Source organism: Echinops telfairi, unplaced genomic scaffold, assembly GCF_000313985.2.
Source record: "Echinops telfairi isolate 266 unplaced genomic scaffold, ASM31398v2 ScPeMD7_7458;HRSCAF=8496, whole genome shotgun sequence".
Taxonomy (NCBI): Eukaryota; Metazoa; Chordata; class Mammalia; order Afrosoricida; family Tenrecidae; genus Echinops; species Echinops telfairi.
This window is the reverse complement of record NW_022111358.1, coordinates 31,402,567-31,419,154: the sequence shown is the minus strand read 5'-3', so window position 1 is coordinate 31,419,154 and position 16,588 is coordinate 31,402,567.

Genomic DNA, 16,588 nt, shown 5'->3' with positions numbered 1-16,588 from the left:
GAACTCTGACAAGCTGGGCCAGTTTGCCCTCAAGCCACTTTGTTCCCTCCACTCAGGCTCCCTCTCAGACCGAAACAATTAGCTTCCATCAGGCCCGACAGCCGGAAGAAGCAGGAAATTGAATCTCTCAGCCTCGGGGCAGAGGCTACACAGGCTGACTTGTGCTCGGGGACTTCACCACCCAGAGGTGCACAGCCCTGCAGGGGAGCACTGTGGGCAGGGCTGTGGGTTGTTGGGGACGGGTCTAGAGCTCTGCAGGCCTTGGGGGGTCCCCAGTGGCTGGCAGGGGCTGGTCCTCCCTAGGACATTGTGTGGGGTGCTGGCCAGGGCTCAGGATGGGAAGGAGACATGCTCAGAACAGCAGCACTTCAGAGAGCAGAGATCCTGGGAGCTCCTGGAGAGGTTGTTGGCCCAACGGGGTGCGTTCGTCTCCCCTTCTTCCTGGCTGGAAACCTTCACCTTCGCCTTCTGTGGGCAAACCCCCACTCTCCCGCTCAGCGCCCAGTTTTCTCTGGGGTGCCCGTGGCGAATGCTGGCACTGGGCACTACTGATAGGACTCCAGCTCCGGAGTCAGCCCAGTTCTAGTGCCAACTCTGCCGGGTGAGAGCTGCGGACCTGGGGCAAGTCCCCGCCCTTCTCTGAGCCTCGAGCGGCTGGCTGTGGGAGTGGGCTCAAGCCAGGAACCCTTGTCTCGGGTTATCCTGAGGGTTGAATGGAACAATACTTGTAAAGTGAACTGTAGACTGCGCGGCACGTGGCGGGTTCCCGGTGCCTGCTTATTTGCGGCCCTCCTGCAGGAAACCTGCCCAGCTGCAGTCAGCAGCTGCCCGGGACGGGAGAGGGAGGGTGACTTCCCTGGTGGTGGTGGCTGTCAAGTAACCCGGAGTCAATCCCGACTTCTACCTAGCGTTTCCATTTCCTGTATTCCAAGGTGAGGTTACTGGTGTGATCTTGAGAACTTCCTGGGTGGGGCAGAGGCTGGTCCCAGTGCACCTCTGGAAAGCCAGGGTGGCCTCTTGGACAAATGGCAGGTGCCAGGAGTCAGCTCTTTTTTGACAAGCCCTGAACATGGGCGGGGCTCAGAGCAGCCCAAGGCTTTGCTGCCTGTGGGCTCAGACCTCAGCGGGGCCTCCAACTGGCCCGGTGACGTTGACTGAGGTCTGTGTTCTTTTTGTTCTTCTTCCAAGAATAAAGATTTATTTTGTCACAGTTCTGTCACCAAGTAAAAACTCCAATCCGAGTATTAGCTATGTTGTCATTGGCTCTGATGGCTGCCAGCAGTCCCTGGGCATTTATGCGCCGCTTGACTTCTCTGTTCTTAAAGGGCCCTGCTCTGACGGGAGGGAAACCTTCCCAGACATTTGAGGGACCTGATTGTCGCAAAGCATCTCTGTTGAGTTTCTGGTACACAGCAGTTCCTCAACAAACCGAGGGGAGGGGAGCAACAGAGTTTCAAATGCTCCGATGCCAGATGACCCCCACCCCCACCCGGAAATGATCACCCTGGGGAGATCTTTCAACCTTGAACCAATCTATGCTCTGGAGTCTAACAGTGTCTGCAGTAAACATTATGTTTTAACAAGTAACTGTTTATTGTGACTGGGGGCAGGTTTACCGAGCCTGGGGTCAGTTTCGCACTCCACAGCACACACACACGCCTGTGTTTCACCCCCTGAATTTGAGCCCCTCGCCTTAGCATCCTGGTATCTCGCTTCCTCCCTGTGGTCTCCATCTCTGTTTCTTCTTTCTGAACCCTTCCGACGCAGTCCGAGGGTGAATGTTGCCCTCTGAAATCCAAAGTGTTGATGGCCCAGGGAGTGTCGTTGTTCCCCTTACAGACTTGTCTATCGTTGGGCTGCAGCGAACTGACCCCTGGGGGTGAGTGCCGGGCCTCCTCTGGAGGGTGACTGACAGCCACAGTCTCCACCGGTCTCCATCCATAAGCCTTCCCCAGGTGCCATTGAGCTCTGGCCCCCATGTTTCTCCCACTCTCCCCGGGGCTTTCTAAGGTGACCCCATGTAGAGCAGTCGGTCAGGCACCATCTAGTTCTTCAGATCTCAGGGTCCTGGAGACACAGAGGGCCACATGGTCCAGTGGGCCCTTGGACTAACAGTTTCCATGTTCCTCCAGACGGGGGACCCCAGCAGTTGGACCTTAGATGGCTGCTCACCAGCTTTTAAGATCCCAGCTGCCAGTCCCCAAAAGAGGATGTAGAACATTGTCTTTTCTGACTGTAGTCAGTCAACTGACCATGGTGTCCCTTGAGACCGTAGTCCTGAGCCCCACCGACTCACCAGTCTACAATTGAACACATGATCTCTCTGTGATCACAGCAACAGCCTCACCTGACAAGGGCACAGAGGATGCTCAGGAGGGCAGTGAGTTTGGCCACACTCAACTCACTGAGACCGAGTGGCTTCTGACTCCTAAGGACCTTTTCGGACAGGGTGGCATTGGCTCTGTGGATTTCCAAAACTTTGAATCAGTACAGGAACAGGCACCGCCTCACCGTTCTCCTGTGGAACGGCTGGCGGGCTTGAACCACTGACCTTGTGGTTAGCAGCTCCATGTGTCACCCACTGCACCACCAGAGTGCCTCGAGTGTGTATTAAAGTTCGTGAGATATTTGGGGACAGGCGATGGAGGAAGGGGGCACAACTTAAAGGATGTAAACCAACATCATTGGATTTTACTGTAGGAAACAGAAGGATTTCTCTCAAGCCGTCTCCCCCAAATATATGCCAGACTTAGCTGCTTGAGAATGACTATACACTTGGAGGTCATCAGGAGTGGACTAGGGGTCATTCTCCCTAAGAGCAATCAGCCATCTAGACCAAGCAGACACCACAGTTTATCCCATAAGTAGGGCCCACTCCCTTCTGATAAGGATAATAATTGTCTGTTCCCTTGCAGGAGACACCAGAGAGGTCAAACCCACCCAAGGATGACCAAGGTTAAGTAGCCATTATGAATCTAGGGTCCGCCCATCTTGTCACATGTATACCCCTAGATCTTCCCATTCCTATGGGCACACCCCTAGCTCATCCCCTTCCTGTTGCACTTATGCCTATCATAGATCCCCTTCCTACAATGCGTATGCCTGTTGTACTGCCCCTTCCTGTGACGTGTGATTGTATAATCATGGCCCCAAAAGGTATATAGGCGTGGGTCAGCAATATAGAGCTCGCTCTGACCTCTCTCTGACCCCCCTCGCTTCCCTCTCTCCTCTCCCGTCCTCTCTGCCTTGTTCCCTTGCCCTCCTTCCCTTCCCCCTCTCTCCACGTGGACCACCAAGCTGGGCTGAGGTGAGCAATGCTACCATGTAATGTGTCTGACTGCATCATTGTAATATCTCTTTTATCTCTCATACTCTCGATGACTTTAATATAATATATATATATCTCAACCATACAATTGTGCTTACTGAACCCGTGGGTAGCAGCAGCGGGTGGGGCTGGCCCCTCACCCCCCCATCGCCATTTAATTTAATACTACATTTTACAAGTAGAAAGACATCGTTGAAGTAGTGTATATGTATGTTTTATGGCATAGATTTTTATCAAAAGATATAACCTATGAAGAATGAGATAGGGTGGAGCAGAGACCCAAAGCCCATCTGTAGATAATGGAACAATCCCCCCACAGAGGGGCCACAGGGAAGGGATGAGTCAACCAGGGCACAGTAAGGCACCAATGAAACACACAATATTCCTCTGGTTCCTTGAGACTTCCTCACCCCCCACTGTCATGACCCCAGTGCTGCTTCTCGCTTCAGACCAGACCGGAGCATGTACACAGGTGAGAGACATGCGGGCTCACGACACACGGAATCCAGGCACAGGAGTGGGAATAGCAATATCAGAAGGGTAGGGGGAAGAGGGGGACAGGAAGAGAGAAAGGGGGAACCAATCACCATGATCGACACATAACCATACACCCCTAGCCAGGGGGAAGAACAACAGTAAACATGGGGGAAGGGATGAGATATGGCATGAGGTTGGCATGAGATATGAAAATAATACTTATACTCTATCAACCGGTTATGAGGGGGGGAGGGAGGGAAATAAAGAGGAGCTGTTGCCAAGGACTCAAGAGAAAGTAAATGTCTAGACATGAATGAAGGCAACATGTGTACAAACATGCCTGATGCAATCAATGTACAGACAAGAGTCCTCAATAAAATGATGTTTTAATTTTTTAAAAAGATATAACCTAACCTGTCCCTTCCTTCCTTCTCCGTTGCTCCTGTTTGCAAGAATTCTGACCACCCAACTGCATTTATTTAGAAGAAAAGAACCTATTTTCCTACTCCTTAAAATGAATGGTATTAAAAACCAACCCAGTTAGATTGAAAAACTGTTCAACTGAGCCAAGACGGGACCCGGATCCTCTAACCTTCCCTAGTTCCTCACGGAAGCAGGCCCTAAGCCTAAGGACACTTGTCCCTCCTCTTAAGAGAGAGGGATTGGCCTGGAAGGTTGAGAGGGGGCCAGACCCCCAAATCTGATGATGTCATAACTCCTGGTAGAGAAATGGAGTGCCTTCCCCCACCGGTGCCGTTTTCTGAATTTGAGGGCCTGTGGGGCGCTGTGCCCCTGGGGGCCCTGGAGAACTAGAACCCAGCCATTGTCAGGGGATTTGAGCAGGCAGTTGGGACATGGTCTACTCATTGACTATTGAGATGAAAAGCTACTGTGTCCAGAGAGCTGAGGGGAGAGAACAAGTGTCAAGTCAAGCTGCTACATCCTCAGGTTCTTCCCACCCGCCCCCAACAGGTTTATTGGCACACGGTTTACATATCATCCAAGTCAACAGTTGACTCACTCAATCCTATCAAGGATCATGGTACAGTCCACCACATCCATCTTAGAGCATCCCCCTGCACGCCCCGCCCCCCACCAAGTTCTTACAATACTCAAGGCGTTATCTCCATTTCATGGATGTTCAATAAATTAAGGGTCGCCCAGCTGGCACACAAGGGTGTCAGAATCTGAGGCCAGGTCTGCCGGACCCGAGAATTTTCACACAAGGCACCAGGACCCTTGGACGCTGAGACCCAGCCCAGTTTGCTGCTCTGCTCCTCCCAGCCCGCCTGAGCTCTTCCCCAAGCAGAGCCAGAGCCAGTGGAAGGCCAGGCGGGGAGTCGGGCCGTAGCTGCTCTGAGCAACATGGACAAGTCACGGGATGCCTCCTGGGCTGTTTCCTCCTCTGTAGAATAACACACAATAACCCTGTGTCTCCCCCCAGTCCTGTGAGCCCAGAATGGGATGAAGAATGGGGGCGGAGCCTTGTAAGCCACCATAGTAAAATGGGAGGGTTTTTGGGGGTTGTTTTGCTTTTTGGACATCAAAGGTGTTCCACTCTTTAACCAGTGACCTGTCTCCGAGGGAAGGGGCCTGCATGAGCCGGAGAACTCAAAGCCTGCGTGAGCAGAGAGGCAGCTGTTAGAGGACAGGAGGAAGGAAGAGACCGCTGCCCAGGGCACTCCTTCCCAGTCACAGGGCACCTTCCCAAATCCCAGCTCCTGGGACTTCAGCCTCTCAGCAGCTCTAGGAGGGAAGAAAGGGCAGGAGCTTGAATTCTATCCATTTTAGAAACGAACAACGAAAGGCAACAAGGCGTCCAGCAATCTAGCCGGGCAGCCAGGACTCAAATTAGAACTCAATTTCAGTCTCTCTTGGTTTAGGATGATCCCAGAGACACTGGCTTCAGAATTGTAGTTTCTTGTTTGTTTACTTTTTGTGAATTGGGTGAAGGGTCACCGAGCAGATCAACAGGTGTCCATTCAGCAGTGCATCCATATTTACCTCATCTCCTTCACTGCTCTCCCCTCAACGCACCCTCACGTAGCTCACCTCCTGCCTGTTTCCTGTTTCCACCGCCCCTTCTCCATGTCCTTGCCTCTATGCGCCTCTTTTGCTCTTCGATGGCTGAGTCTTCTTTATTCTCAGCTGTGCAGCTGTCAGAGTTTTTAGAAAGCAGGCCCTGCTTATGGCGATCCAAGAGTGTGGGGAGTTCTGTGCTGAGCTTGGCTTCAGGGAGGATAACTACGATCCCAGCACAAAGAACTCAGCAACTTTCCTGAAGTCACCCCAGAACCCAAACCAAGCCCCTGCTGCTGGCCCTTACTGACTGAGATCGTTAAAGTGTATTGTGCCAACCTGGCCGATACACACATGTAGGGTTAATTGAAGGGTGGAGGGATAAATGGCTCGGTGAGCCTCACCTTTCTAGTTCTTAGGCCTCTTGCTTCCTGATGGTCGGACCAGGGTGCAGCTGCCTTAGCCAGTTCTCTGCTTCAGCCGGCAAGGCTCACTTCCTGCAAGACATCCCTGAGGAGAAGCCACATGGACCTATCCCGATGCAGCCCTGGGTGCTGGAGGAGCCGTGTGGAGACCCCTGCCAGCGCTGAGATGCTTACACATTCACTGATTTGGCTTTCCTCCTGCAGTCGGCGTCATTGTGTGTCTTGTGAGATGGAAGAGGACTTTGTGGATTGGTGTTGGACATATGGGCTAATGTTGAACTTGTGGGCTTGGTCAGCACTGGGTTAGGATGTTTTCTTGATATGTACTTACCCTTTTATAAAAAACTTTCTCTTATACATATGAATTTTTGTACATTTGTTTCTCTAATGTACCCAGACTAACACACTAACTCACAGCAACCCCACAGGACAAAACAGAAAGGCGACATAGGGTTTCTAAGACTATCAATCTTTACAGGAGCAGACAGCCCATCTCTCTCCTGAGAAGCGGCAGGTGGTTTCAAACCACCTACCTTGTGGTTAGCAGCTCATGGCTTGATCCAGAAGTAGAGCCAGCAACTGAATTGAGGACTGAGTCCAGAGCCTGTGTTTTTTGGATTTACCTTTTATTCTTTTGGTGAAATCTTTTTTTTTAAATAAATCATTTTATTGGGGGCTCTTACATATAACAATTGTATCAAGCAAACTTGTACAGAGGTTGCTATCATCAATTTAGACCACTTTCTTCTTGAGCCCTTTAATATCAGTTCCTCTTTATTCCTTCCCTCCCCCGTCCTACCACCCTCATGAACCCTTATTACATATATATATATGTAATATATAATATATGTAATATATATATTTTACATATCTTACACAGTCTGATATATTCTTTCACCTACAATTCTGATATTTGTCCCCCTCTAGGGGGTTTATACCTCCATCATTGCTATCAGTTCCCCCTTCCCTTACCATATCCTCATGGAATCATTACTCCTGTTACTGTTTCTAAGGGGTTTGTCTGTCCTGGATTCCTTGCATCAGAAGCTCTGATCTGTACCAATGTACACATGCTGGTCTAGCAGGATTTGTGAGGCAGAACTGAGGTCATAAATGGGGGAGGAAAGATTAAAGAACTAGAGGAATGTTGTGTGTTTTGTCAGTGCTGTACTGCACCCCGGATGTATCCTCCCTTGTGTGTGGTCCTTGTGTGAGGGAATGTCCAGTTATTAACAGATGGACTTTGGGTCTCCACTCTGACCCCTCTCCTTCACACCCATGTGATTGTTTTTGAACTTCTGATACCTGTTCCCATCAACATCTCATGATCACATGGACTCTGGGCCTCTACTTAAATCTTCCCTCAACGCAAGAACACTTTGTTCTAATAACGTGGTTCTGGGTGATACCTACCTTCCCGACATGATCACTGAGGACGACCTGGATTCATAAGCAAAGGTGGTGAAGAAGTGGATGATAGCCGGCTATTAAAAGATACAGCATCTATTAAAAGATACAGCCAGTGGTTGTAACCGCCACAGTAGCCTTCCAATTTAAGTAAGAGATGGAACACGCTCTTGGCTAGCCTAGCTTGCACTGCCTTCCCCTCACCCTTCACCTGCTGTCATCTTCGTCTCCTAGAGGTCCCTGTCTCCAGCCTATCACAGTCCCTCTCTACCCTGTGACCCTTCCACTGATGTCCCTGCGGTCCTGTGTCTCCTTGTGGGCAGTGTCCCCTCTACTAGATGGTGTGACCGGGTCTGTGGCTCACTCAGCGCTGCAGGCACAGGGTTTCTCCTGCACCACTGGGCATGCTCACCCAGAACATCTACTGCACCACTGGGCATGCTCACCCAGAACAAGAAGGAGAAGCACGTGTTCAGTACATCAAAAAAGAAAAGAGTACTACGTTGACAATCGATCTCCTTTTGAGCCATGTTAAAGTTGTTTCAGTTAAACAAAAAAAAAACAGGAAAGGAGAAATACACCTGGATTAAGCCCCTGGCGAATCCCCTCTGACCATGGACCAGGGAGGCGAATAACCTTGCAATCACGAAGAATACATTGGAAAGTGAATTATTGTAGATGACGTCAGGTTAAAATTTAGCACTTTATCGTTGGATCTCGCTTTTGATCCATTGTAACATTTCTCTAGTTTTTAATATTTTCTGCTTTCTTTTTGACTGAGGTTTCTGTCTGCTTTACTTTGTTGTTGTTGTTAGGGTTTGTTTTTGGTGGGGGGATGTTTTTGCATTTTTTGTTTTAATGTTTTTCTATCTGTGAGATAGGTACATCTATAGTGAAATATGCATATATTATGTACCTATATGCATAGGTACATCTATAGATAGGTACATCTATAGTGACAGTCACGGACTATGTTCCTTGAGGGGATGGCAGAGGAGGCTGGAGAGAAATGGGAAGTAATGATGCATACAAGAATGAAGAAAATGTTCTGGTGGTGGATGGTTTAACGATTTGATGTGATTAGTTAGGGAATTGTATATGTGAATTATATGCCAATACAACTGGTAAGAAAGAAATAAACATATAGACAGAGCCAAAAGAGAGAGGGAAAGAAAGATGCACACCAGCCAGGCCTTGTGTCCAGACTCAGCAGGGAAGGGAAGCTCCTCCCTGGTCCAAGTCACTGCCCTGCCCTGGCCACACTTAGAACCTTTGGTGGCTGGCCTGCTCCAGGCAGCCTGGGTCTCACTGAGAAGCCAATTGGTAGCACCCAGGAGGTGAGGCTACTACATGGACTGGAAGGTGCTTGGCGGCAAGTGGCCAGCAGTGGAGGGGCAGATCCAACTGGCCACCCACTGCCCTCTCCTTGACCCAGCATCCCAAGTGAGGGCCAATCGTGTCATCCTGAAGTCCTGATATGACAGATATTTCTCATCCCTCTTTGGCCCCTATCAAATGCCAGGGATGATCCCCAATCTTGGGGCATGGAGAAGCACGCCCCTCATTTAAAACCATGTCCCGCAGGGGGCAGTACCGCTCCCAGACAACTGCCCCGTGCAGGGCAGCACCTGCCCTTTCCTCTTCATTTACATCTCGGGCTGGCTTGACCGCAGGACACAGCGATGCGCCGGCCACCCAACGGTCCTTCCCACGGACAACGAAGACGCCTTCTCCTCTTGCCGTTGCACCGACGACTGCAACAAAGGCCCGCTGCCAGGCCATGGCCCGTGCGCGAGACCTCGTGCTCGACGCCACGTGTGCGGAGCAGCGCGGCAGTGCCTGGGTTAGCAGTACAGCATTGCACCAGGGGCCGAATCTCTGGGGCTGGCTGAGAGGGGACCCAGGGGGTGGGCCTTTGGATTCTTGATGGTGACGGCCCCCAAGCACCTTCCGCCAGGCCAATCAGCCCACCCTGGCTAGCTGACCACCCGAGAGGCTTGCGTCAGAGCTGTGGGGGCGAGGTTGGGAAGGGTAGAAATTCTGGAAGGAATTTCCCTCTGGAGGACCACCTTGAACCATGCCCCACTCTCCCTCCCACCAGACCGTAGGGTGACGTAATATATGCATATTTCAAGGAGGGCGTAAATTCCCCCTCCTCCCAACTTTAAAACTTCAGAGCGGTTCCACGGGAGGTCTGCTGAGCAGCGAGCACCTTTACTAGGGCTGCCGCACCCCCTGCAGACCCCTTAGTAGCGTCCATCGTCTATTTCAATCATAGAAACATGGAGTGAGGACAGGCGGTTGTTTGTCTTCCTTAAGATTTTTATTTCTAAGATTTCCCCTTCAGGGTGGATGGATTCACCTCTGAAAGGCACTTGGGGGTCGTCACCATCAAAAATCCAAAGGCGGACACCCTGTGAACCCCCGACAGGCCACCTCCATGAAAGATTGCACTACGACAATGAATTGTAGGATTTTCAAGTAAAAATAGGAAATTGCTTAATTTTCATATTTCTTAGATTATATACATACTAACACCAAAATTGTTGTATGAAGTCTTTGTATGTTGAGTTACATTATTCATAACTAAGTGGAAATGTTAGCTCTCTCTCGTGGGAAAATACACCTCGGACCTTGACCTCTCGCGAGAAAGAATTGACTCCGAAGCCTGGCTTGTAATCCAAGTGAGCTTTATGAAAGACAGAAGAAGCTTCAGGTGTACCCAGGCACAGCTGGGGCTGTGGTCGACCCCATTGGCTGAGTTGAATTCACCTGGCCCACCAAGGTGTACCACTCCTTCCTGGCCGGAAGGTGGAACCTCTGAGCATGCGAAAGGGATGCCCCAGTTCCTATGCTAGCTACCTAACAGGAGTTGTTAGATCTCTCTGGGCATAGCTATACCTCGGTTCTTGGCTCCGTGTGAGAAAGAATTCACGCCGAAGCTTGGTTTGTGATCCAAGTGAGTTTTATGAGTGTTAGAAGTTTCAGGTTTACACAGGCACCCATAGGACTCCTCCCGAACATGCAGCCTGCCTGGAGGCTGCTCGCAGAGTCATGCAAAAGTGTCCCAAGGTTCTCCCAAAGTTCTCTCAAAGTTCTGCCAAAGTCCTCCCAGGGCTCCTGTCTTTTCAATGATTTCGCAGGGAGGCGTGGTGGACAACCCTTGATCAACCCCATTGGCTGAATTGAATTCACCTGGCCTAGGTGGGCCAATCCAGGTTCACGCCCACCCATGCCTACCGGGCGGAAACTGGAACCTCTGAGCATGTGCAGTGCACCACTCCTTTGTTTCCCTAGCTTGGCCCTCTGGGCATGCGTTAACGGACATCCCCCAGCCCTACGCTAGCCCACCTAACAAAGTCTTTTCAGGTTTCTCTCTAGTTTTCCTTTAATTACTATTTCAGCTCAAATGTCAGAGGAAGGCAGCCTCTGACAAGCGCAGGGTGTGCAGGGGCAATTGCACAGCGGCGATACTGTATAAAGACTGTGGTCAAGTCACAGGGAATCGGAGGGAGTGAAATAAAGGAGTCTGACGCCTTTCGTGGTAGCATGCTCATGATCTCGGCAGCCAGGCTCCACAACGGAGCAGGAGGAAAGGCGTCTATTTCCAAACACAGTTTGTACATACTTAGGGGCGTGCAAACCCCCCTGATTACAGGTAACCAGGAAGGGGCTGTCCAATAAGCAGACATGTCACAGGAAGGGGAGGCGCTAGGGGTGCACATGTGACAAGATGGGCGGATCCTAGAAGATAGCAGCCTAACTTTGGTCTTCCGTGAGTTGGCTTGACCTTGTGTCCAGGCTCTCCTTCAGGCGAACAATCCACTATCCTCCTCGGCAAGGAGTGGGCCCCACCTAGGGTGGGACAGACAATAGGGTCTGACTGCCCGAGATGACTGATACCCTCAGGGAGATACCATCGAAGCAGCTGACATTGACCTCCAAGTATACAGTCAGTTACCGTGTGTTGCAAGCGTCCTAAGGTTTGGCATATATTTAGGGGGACAACTTGGGGGAAAACCCTTCTGTATCCAACATAGGTTCACACACCGTGATGACCAAAAAATTGTAGCTCCCAAAAAGCTTGCTGCCATCAAGTTGATGTCAACCAAGGCTCCAGCAGATTGCAGTTTAGAGACCAGGAATGATGATGAAATCAAGGGCTATGACAACATCGGATGCACCATCAGGGTAGCATGCCCCTCGAGCGGAAGCCACTTGGCTCGAGGCGTCATTGTTACTGGGTATGAGGGCCAGCTCTGATGTGAGGGGACTGAGAAGGCTCGAAGGGTAAATTAGCATGGAGTTTCAACCTGCTAACTATATTGATCCATGTGACTGGGCTTACCAAAAAATGTTCTTATTGTTACAATGAACTCTGGGGATTTTAAAATCCAAAGTAGGAAACGTGTACTGAAACACTGAACAAAAAGTGTTTTAGGTGAAGGTGAACAGGGCAGAGCATCAGCTTCACATTCAACAATTCACCCACTCTTTGTTTCAGCCCCCTCAGGACCCCACTCCCTCCCTGTGTATCCTGTGTCCAGCCTCAGGCTTTCGCAGCCCCCCTGTACTTTGTCTGTGGCTACATGCTGCCCTTTGGGTCTTAAACAGCTGAGTAGTCTAACTGGGGAGGGGTGTGTGAGGTCCATTCCAGACCTCAAGGGTGACCAAGGGCCACAGTCTGAGGGTTCGACCAAACTATCGACTAATACACCTGGTTTTTATGATTTTGTCCCCCCCTCCCCCCTCCCCTCACATTTTCCTCTCACTCTATTCAAGATCTTCTTCTAAGGGTGTGATTCTTTCCGGAGCAGTTGGGAGAGGTGACCGGGCACCATCTGGTTCTTCTGGTCTCAGGGTCGTTTGGGGGGCCCATCGGTCCACGGACTCGTGTGTTTCCTTTTCCTCACAGTCCCCCGAGGGGGTGCACCGTCCCAGGAAGTACTGCAATACCAGGTCGATGGGTGGAGTGGACGGAGCAAGCTCCTATTCCATCGATGTCTTTCCTTTTCCATCATTTTTGCTCACGAGCTTTGAAGACCTCAGCCATTACTCATCAAAGCAGGAGGCAGACCTTTATCTTTGTTACATGCCAACTGACTGTGCTGTCCCCGGAGACTAGGGTGCTGCGCCCCTAGACCCAGCCATTCTTCCCCTCGGAGTGTTTGGCTCTGTCTGCGGTTTTCATCACTTTGCTCCCGTGTGCCATCCTCGTAGACCTCTTCGTAGCAAAGGAAAGACACATGTACCCACGTCTCTGTTAAATCTCTATACATCCACGAGTAGACTCTCCCTCACTCTCCCTCACCGGTGCAGCTACCCAAGCACCTCCTCGTAGATCCCCGAGATTGCATCATTGTGTACCTAACAGGCATTGCCTCTGTGGCCTTGAACTCTTGCAAGCCTTCCGGTGTCTTCCGCCAAGCCTCCGTCATTTGTTGCTGCAACAAGGGCTCAGGCAGGACCAGGCCGTGCACAGCAAGCTCGCTGTGGGTGGGAAGAGACTGGATTGTACCTGACAACTTCCCTCTACTGGACGATCCCCCCTTCCTCCCCTCGCACCACTGATAACCACCAGAGAATGTGTGTCTTCCTGGCTCGTGATCTCACACGAGAGTTGGCCTTTTGTCATTGGCTCCGTTCACTCGGCATCCTGCCCTCCAGGTTCATCCCGTCACGGGGCAGCGTGCCTCTCTCACGCTCCTGTGGCGGTGCACAAACATTTTATAGACAGGCTCTGACGTCACCTGACCCCCACACCTCCTTAGTGAGCCCACCAATGCTGATCACCCCCCCACCCCCGGCCTGGTCCAATTCACAAGCAGCCACATTTTGGTCTATTGGCCCCTCTCTCTGCTGACCCATTGGAGACTAAGTTTCAGACATCTTAACTCTTCATCTCTGACCATTTCACGGGCGGGCGGGCGGGTCCTCTACTCCACCCCACCCTCCAGGAGCCAATCAACGCTGTGAACTGAACTTTGGATTTCCTCTCTCAGGGGTTCTGGGACAGCCCTAGGTGCGGACAGCACTGACCAAGGACCCAGGTACTGGTGAGGACCCTCCCATGTACCCCCCAGAACCTCAGTTCTGCTCCATAAATGTCTGCCTGTGCCCTGGGGGGCGGGTGTCAGATGGCAGGGGGTAGGGAACACTGCCCTTGCTCTGAGGCCTTTCAACCTGTGGGTCGAGACCCTTTGGGGGGTCGAACGACCCTTTCACAGGGGTTGCCTAAGACCATCGGAAAACACATATTTCTAATGGTCTTAGGAACCGAGACTCTGTCCGTCTCCAGGTGGGTCCGCCCACATGCAGATACGCCCACCAAGAGTACCCGGCATGAAGACTGTTACCCATGCCACCCTATGCTTCAAGACACGATTTCATTTATGTCATTAGAAAGAAATATTTCACGATATAGAATGACATATTGGTTTGTGATTAATCACTATGCTTGAATTATGTTCAATTGGTAACAATGAAAACACATCCTGCATTTCAGATATTTACAGGACGCTTCATAACAGTAGCAAAGTTACAGTGATGAAATGGCAACAAAAACAATGTTAGGGGTGGGGTCGCCACCCCACGAGGAGCTGTGTGAAAGGGTCCGGCATGAGGAAGGCGGAGAACCCCTGTGCTGGAGGAATCGGGCCTCACAATGAAGTAGCTTCCGTGGATGGATGCTCTCCCTGTCCACACAACAACCCTTCGGCGGCTTCTGGGACCTCCCCTGTGTGGCATGGAGGGATTTGTTTTTTTCTGTCAGTACTTGGAGGAGGCTGGGAACGGAGATCATGACAGGAGGAAAAGAGCCTCTGGCTGAGAGCCTCCAGGATGGGGCCACCTCCTCCGCGGGCCCCAGGCCTGCCCCCTCTGGGGAGGGGCCCCGTCAGCGTCCTGCTCCGCCCATCCCTTGCTAAGGTCACCTTTGAGCAGAGGCCCAGCTTTACCAGCTCCAAGGTACCTCCCTGCCTACTGGATGCCCTCTCTAAGTGTCCAGCCTGCAGTTACCCCAGTGGGCTTGGATCAACGCACCACCACTACCACCCCGCCCCCACTCCATGGTTTTCTAAGCCTCAGAGCATCTACATGGAGGAGGGGTGTGGGAAACAGAAGGATTTCTCTCAAGCTGTCTCCCCGAAATATGTACCAGACTTAGCTGCTTGAGAATGACTGTACACTTGGAGGTCATCAAGAGTGGATTGGGAGTCATTTTCCTTGAGAGCTATCAGACATCTGGAACAAGTAAACACCACTGTTTATCCCACAACAAGTAGGGCCCACTCCCTTCTGATAAGGATAGTAGTTGTCTGTTCCCTTGCAGGAGACACCAGAGAGGTCAAACCCGCCCAAGGATGACCAAGATTAGGTAGCCATTATGAATCTAGGGTCCGCCCATCTTGTCACATGGATACCCTTAGACCTTCCCATTCCTATGGGCACACCCCTAGCTCATCCCTTCCTGTTACGCTGATGCCTGTCATACATCCCCTTCCTACAATATGTATGCCTATTGTACAACCCTTTCTTGTGATCGATGTCTTCACCTGTAACTAGGGGGTTTGCATGTCCCCAGAGAGGATAGAAGCTGGGGGAAGCATTAAAGTTAGGCTGGACCACCAAGCGGGGCTGAGGTGAGCAATGCTACCATGTAATGTGTCCGACTGCATCCTTGTAATATCTCTTCTCTCTCTCATGCGCCCGATGACTTTACTATCACCTTTACTTATTATCGCTGTGCAATTGCGCCTACCAGACCTGTGATGATTTGTGGGGTCCCTTCTCCCCTTTAACCCCACAGAGGGGGGCCCTCGCGGGGAGACAGGGCCTGTGCTTACGGAGCCCAGATCCCTGGATGAAACGTTAGCGGACTGTTCAGGCAGTCTCCACGCAGGTGATTTTATGAGGCGCCTCCCTAAGCCAGGCAGGCCTAGGGTCTTACCTTCGCCTTTTGAAAATGGTAGCAAGCTGTGTTTCAGGGTTTAAATTTCCAGCAGGGGTTTTCAGAAGGCTATGCAGGACAGGGAAAGCTCAAAATCCATTTGGGGAGACTTCCACCCCTCCCCCACCTCCACTGATTAAGCCTCCCCTGGAATTCTTGTGTCCTTTGATCAGGAGTGTGAATGGTCTGAGGCTCAGGCAGAGCGCATTGGAAAGCGGCTTACCTCCACTCCCTCTAACCAGCCTAGGGCCATCCCCTGAGACACTCGCCTGGGAGTGTCGATCTTCCACACCGGTCACGAGTTGGTGAGTTTCCTTTGTGTCCCATGCCTTGTTTAAGCAGCGGTGTGGCTTGGAACATTTGAACACCATTATGCCCTCACACTCGTGGTCTCTCTCACCCGGATATGGTGCCTTTGGCTTGTATTTCTCCTGTTTGAGACTGAATAAACGATTCCTTAAGTTATATTTGAGGTTGAGATCTCCGTTGTCTTCGAGGCCAGCAGACAAGCAGGCCCTCGTGTTACTGCTGGGAAAATGAGGCGCAGGGGTTCTTGATTTGATGCCTGACTGTTCCACTTGGCCGAGGTAGATTGCGGTGGGCCAGGTAGGAGGAGTTATTATCTGGGCCTGGAATCCTGGTGCATCAGACAAGCCTGGGGAGCCTGGAACCCCAGGCAGGCATCAGTCTCTTCGGGAACCTTCTGTGCCAGGTCCTGAGGGGCAGTCATAATAATGGCAGTGGTCACTCAGGTCTGGCCGGGCACTTGTCTGAACACTTCCCAGCTGTTCACTCATGATCTATCTCCTCGTGTAAAGGAGCCCTGGTGGGCCACTGGTTACAGGCGGGGCTGTGATCTGCAAGGTTGAAAACCACCAGGCAAAGACGGGCTTTCTACTCCTGTAAACTGTGACAGTCTCAGAAACTCACGGGGGCAGTTCTAGCCTGCCCTATAGGGTTGCTACGAGTGGGCAGGACGGGCAC